Raw genomic sequence first — 6413 nt, forward strand, 5'->3', positions numbered from 1 at the left:
TGCATTCTGAAGTTGATAGGATAGTAGTTGGTACTAAATAGAAGGAAAATCATGGGGAAAAATAAAAATTACCCCTTCTACCCCAAAATAGTCTCAAAATACATATTTTCTTTTATAAGGTTAAAAATTCATCATGATCCTAATGAATACTTTGAGGCATAAAATACATCCACTATTTTCTGAACACAACAGAATATAATCCATCTGGAATTTTAAGTGTAACTAAGCATCAGGCTGTGCAAACACAGCTGACCACTTCCATGGCATTATGGCCATGGGGATATTTATGAATTTATCTAAATCACAGCTGAAATTCAAAGTCTAAGTTTTCATAGAAAAACTTTTGTTGTCTTATGGTATTCTGGATTATTTAAATACTTCTGCAGAGTTTTAAATATTCAGGAACACACAATGTACGTGATGGTTTAATTTGGTACCCTTTAAACTATGAAGAGTTGTGGGGAAGGCCTGCTACCTAAAAGAAAAAGTAAATGTGTGTATAAGAATCTAAAAACATAGGTGAAGATTGTTTTCATTTCAGTTACAATTACTGTGTCATCATTTCTTTATTTGCTTTCAATTTGTTGCATGGTTGAACATCGTCACTCAGTCATGTCCCTGGCTATTTATAAATATAAAATTAATGACTATACAGACCTGCTTTGTTAATCAGTGTTTATATTTTATTGCCTCAGTCATCTTAACTTACATCTCACAGGATTTCAAAATCCCATAGAAGCTCTGATCACTGAGGGGTCTAAGAATGCCTTCAGTGGGAACTGTCGCGGCCTGTAGCTTCCAGGATCGGTTCCTGGAGACAAATATGCTCACTGTGTGATACATGGCTGCTGTGCCATGAAGCCTGGGATTTCTCTGTGGCATTTATGAGCATCCCACTACTGCATTACCCAAGCACTTCACCATCTTAAACATATCTGTCCTGTGAGGTGGTGAAGCAATGACTGTGGCATTGACTGTAGCACTGTCATACAGGAAGTCTTGCCCAGAACAAGAAGGTGGGACTAGGTTCCTTCAAATACCAGCTTAGCCAACTAACTAGGGCACCAGTTTTCTCACTGCAATGTAGCACCAAAGAAGCTGAGAAGGGGATGACATTTTACTTAGTGAGTCTTGTACATACACCTCTCCCTCCTCTGTACATACTCCTATATATTAAGAACTACAAAACTGGCTGGAAAGCCCTGAATTTTGATTCCACATGAGGAATAAAGTGTGAAACATGTTTGAGTTCTTCCCCAGAAGTAATATCTTCTTTAGGTGAGAGCCTGCACTTCACTTGTACCTGATCTGGTTGCATGTCATGCATGACACAAACCTACTCCACCTACATGTGACACAGATAATAAGCCATTTTCTTCTTCCTTCTGGGAACAGATTGAGGAGGCAATAGGGAAAATGATTACAACTTAAGGCAACAATGAGAAATGCTGCCTTATAGCTGTAAAACTGCAAGGCAACAACAAATGCTGGAAAGTTTTACCGTTAGTGTTTCTTGGCCCCGAGTCAGTAAGCTGCCTCATGGCTATGTCAATAGCACATACACTTCTATAAACACATGTCCAAGTACTGTTCTCACTGCAAGTAGATTTAAGCAGTTGCAGATACATAATTTCTTTCTAGATGTCCAAAAAAGTCCTCTGTGAACAAATGTCAGGCTTACCCATACTCCTCACTCAAAAAGCATTTACAGTTTTAATATTACTTTGTCTCACCACTTACATGACATTAGGCAGTTCTGCCTGTTTTGCATAGTTTTGCTTTAACTGTTTTCTTCTTTCATTTTGGTCTTAATATGTAAAGTCACAAAAGAGCTTCCTTTCTAGTATTCTTTTCTTCCTTTCCCTGAATATATCCTGTGATACACTTCCTATGTGAACCTCACGAAGATCAACAAGGCCAAGTGTAAGGTCCTGCATGTGGGTCAAGCACAAATATGGGCTGGGAAGAGAAAGGACTGAGAGCAGCCCTGAGATAAAGCCTTGGGGTGTTGGTTGACAAGAAGCTCAGCGTAATGCAGCACTGTGCACTTACAGCCCAGAAAGTCAGCGGTACCCTGGGCTGCCTCAGAGAGCGGCCAGCAGGTCGAGGGAGGTGATTTCACCCGTCTACTCCACTCTCGTGAGACCCCACTTGGAGTGCTGCATCCAGCTCCTGGGAGTCTCAACACAAGAAGGACATGGAACTGTTGAAGCACATCCACAGGAGGGCCACCAGGATGATGAGGGGGGGCTGGAGCACCTCTCCTCTGAAGACAGACCAAGACAGTTATGGTTGTTCAACCTGGAGAAGAAAATGCTCCAGGGAGACCTTAGGGCAGCCTTTCAGTACTGAAGAGCAGGAGAGGGACATTTTATAAGGACATGTAGGGATAAGACAAGGGGGAATGGTTTTAAAAGGCAAAAGGATCGATTTAGAGTAGATATTAGGAAGAAATTCTTCCCTATGAGGGTGGTGAGGCACTAGCACAGGTCAGCCAGAGAAGTGGTGGATGCCCCATCCCTTGAAAGAGTTCAAGGCTAGCTTGGATGGGGCATTGAGCAACCTGGTCTAGTGGAAGGTGACCCTGCCCACGGTGGGGATTTGGATCTAGATGATCTTTAAGGTGCCTTCGAATCCAAACCATTCTATGACTAGGATTCTATAATAAGTAAAATACAAATGATTTTGTAGGCCTAATTTGTATTTTTGCAAGAAAAACACTGAGATACTCCTGGATCAAGTTACTGGAAGTAGAAGTGTATAGCTGAAAAAAAATCACAGTTCTTAAATGTTCATCTGAAGGGAGATATTTGGGAGGGCTAGAGGAAATAATGACACATACAATTCTTCTACAAAATCCACCTTAAAAACATTTCTTACATGAAATTTTAGAAGTCTTTTTATCAGACGATGAATGTCTTATTTTGATGCCCTTGCATGGTTATATTTCTCCAGTATGTAATGACTGATACTGGACAGGAAGGAAGTGACTTGGCTCTTACAGGAAAAAACCCACCACCTAAATGTAGGAAAAAGTTCATAAATACTTCCAGAGACCAGTAATTTGACAGCTTGATCTTGAAATCCTAAGAGTAAACTTAGACACAAGTTCCTGCCTTCATTTTGGTGCAGGTTGGAAAGGAAGCTGTTTGGATCTCTTTTACTCTTGCCCGTGTCTCTTTTCCAGAGCACACTCTGAGCACACTGCCCACCAAACTGCTGACCGCCTGTTCCTCATTAAGGCATGTGGTGCAGAGAAACACGCCAGTAAGAAAACCAATGAAGCAACATAATCAGCAGCTGAGAACCCCTTCCCACTAAGTAGCAGGAGGAAACGAAGGAGAAAAACCTCATCCTTTCCCTTTGCAGCTCTACTGGTGTGAACTAATTTAATAGGGATGAGCAGCCACAAAGGCAAAGAAGTTAAGTGACATGTGGTAGGTTACAGATCTACTAAAAGCGAAGCCAAGAATCTTCATTTTCACAGCTTCTAAAGGGAAAGCTCTGAGATCACAGACTATCTACTGTATTGACAGTCTGTAAAAAAACACCCTCTAGATCTTAATCAACAGTGTATATAGAGCAACATGGAAAAGGCTTATGTGTGAGAGTGTGATGGGAAAGAAAACCAAATGGAAAAGGCACTTGTTTACCAGGTCAGATCAGAAATGTGATGTAGGCAAGAAAGTCACAAAACGGAGAGGAAATGAAGGGGCAAATTAGTGTATTCTTCTAATACCTAATTTTATCAGCTGTAACTATTGTAGATAGAAATAAATCACCCTAATGCCTTTAGGGGGAACCACCCCCCTTATCTTTCAGCTAATAATCCCCCTTCTACATAACCCACTTTTCCTAACTTAGAAGCTTGACAACTTGAGAGGAAAAAGAGTTGAGAATGAATCAGCTTTCTTTGCAAAAGTGGAGTATACTACTCAGAGAGCTAAAGTTACTGATAGAAAAGATCACTCACGGGGGATGCAGAAGCAAATAACTTCCTGGCATGCTCGTTGGCAGATAATCTTTCTGTGGGTGCATGTCTTAACTTGTATATGCATGCAACATAGAGAGGTACCTCTGTGTTAGAGGACTTTACCTACGGAACTTCCCTACTTTTGATAGGTATTTCCTTGTGACCTTTTAGCAGAAGTGAAAGAAAAAACCTCTAGACAAGGAGATGGAGACACTTGACAAGATCCTGGCTAGGGAAAAGCTGCCTGATTCAGATTCAGCACAACTTGGCTGCATCCTGTGTAGACAAATAACAACAATGAAATATCACAGCACAGAAAAAGGAACCCTACAAAAAGACTGTAGCTCTGCTGTACGCCTGCTAGCAGGACTCTCAGCAATACCTTGCTGATAGGCCAGTGACCGTGCCCTCAGTGTGCACACAGTAAAATGAAGGGTGGTGCAGTGAACTGCAAGAAAATTTTACATGCTCTAAAGCTCTGTGTGTCTGTTCCTCAGCTTCCCAGCCTCTCCTAACAAACTACTGACTGTTGGGATTTTTCTGAGTTATTCTGTGAGACCCATCTGACCATCTACCCAGGTTTCTCTTGGAGACACCGCTGGTCAGCACAGTACTCTTGGCCTCAAGCAGACTCACTCTCCTAAGTCCTGTAACATGCAAGCCTCTCCAGCTCTCTTTTCAAGATCATACTCATTTCAGATGAACTGAAATGGGTTTTTCAACCTCTTACACTTCCCAAAAATAAACTGGGAGCCCTACACATATATTTGGAACTGGGACTGGGATACATGTGTGGGCAGTAATGAAAATACATTTCTAAAAGATCTGACCCTCAGGGTTCAGTTGTATTCAACTTAACTGAAGTTGGCTCCTGGAATGTCAGCGGATAATGTGCCAGGAAAGTCTTTGCACTGAAAGTGTCATTAATATATTATATACATAAGAGACATGATTTTTAAGCTTCAGGTCAAAAAGTTGCCTTTGCATTTTTCTTGGAACTTTCCAACTACTTTATCCATGGTGCAAGTGATAACACTTTATTTCATAATAAATATTCTGAAGGCATTCCTAATACTGACAAATATGAATTACATTTATGTACATTCACAGTTATAGGTTCATTGTATGAGGTACTATGACCCCAAATCTGTAGAGAAAAGGTATGTTTATAAACTTTTCTTGTAAAATCTCTCTAGAACAGTAGATAATGTAGTCAATGAACAGAGAACCACTAAAGTTTCACATCAGATAAACAATGTTCAAGCTTTAAAAAAAATAAAAATTAACCTTTGGATCTGCAAAAATTGCTTGGAATTCTTCCAATATAATGTCCTTCTTAAGATTATTTGGGCTTCTTGCCTTTGGTAGACTGGGAACATGACCAAAATGATCACTTTTCATTTCACTGAGTAGGACTGAAAGGTATGGCAAATAATAATCTGATCCATTCTCTTCATCAGAATCAAGAGCACTCATCTATATGATATTATTTCATAACTTCCACTTCTGTGGAAATCTGTGGCATCCATTTTCTTGGCCCTAGTCTGGTTAACCTCTTCAAGAGCAACCTAGGACAATTATAGATAAATATATAGATAAGTGTAGTAAAAATTTAGATAAAGCTGGGAGAGAAAATTAAGATGGAAATTAAGTTAATGACTGGATCACTGGTATAGGACAGCCTGGGTACTGTGATATGCTGCATGCAAGAAAATAATATGTGCTTTATATGGGACCAATATGCAGCCACACATCTGGAGGGAAAATAAAGCGGATTGAATAATCTTATGTTAATTCTAGTAATTATGAACCATTATCTGAAGATTGGAAATTTAGATATTTTGTTAATTAAAATAAACTATGAGCTAACATGTCAGAGAGTAACTGGTTCCAAGAAAATTCCATACAAAGACTTGCATGTGAAATAAACTTGATGTATACCAGCTGTCTTTCACTGCTAGTAATGTCTTAATTTTAAGTCCAAATTTACCTCTGCCACACATATACCTGCTATTAAATCACATGCATTTGCAAATTGTTTAACCAGAAATACTTTATGTAAATGAGGTGACAGAAAATAATACAGTTGAGGGAAAAAATGAATCTCAGAGCACTTCAAACTTCCTGCTCTGTATTCTGTCATGTGGCTTTATATTTTTATTTGTTAAGCTGAGATGTATGATTTGATACTCAGTCTATTGCCATAATTCCCACATCACGAGGTCACCACACAACTTGCTATGAGCCCCTAAAAGTCAGCCAGACTTTGAAAGCACATAACTACCACAGATATTTTGGAATTGCTTTGGCAGACAGCTTGCATAATGATTTTTCTTTACCATGACCAGCTGCATACAGCAAGATTAGGTTCCAGTTTTCATAACCGTCATGTTCACATAAACAAGGGAAAACTCCAAACCATTATTTTTTCCTTAATGTA

The 6413-nt window shown here is 39.6% G+C and overlaps 1 protein-coding gene across 10 annotated transcripts in view; it reads right to left on the reverse strand.

Annotated features, from left to right (window-relative positions):
- Positions 1 to 6413, reverse strand: part of SULF1 (sulfatase 1) — a 127991-nt gene that overhangs the window by 94519 nt on the left and 27059 nt on the right. The gene's annotated exons all lie outside the window — the stretch shown is intronic.

This window comes from Corvus brachyrhynchos, unplaced genomic scaffold (assembly GCF_000691975.1).
Source record: "Corvus brachyrhynchos isolate BGI_N302 unplaced genomic scaffold, ASM69197v1 scaffold633, whole genome shotgun sequence".
Classification (NCBI taxonomy): domain Eukaryota; kingdom Metazoa; phylum Chordata; class Aves; order Passeriformes; family Corvidae; genus Corvus; species Corvus brachyrhynchos.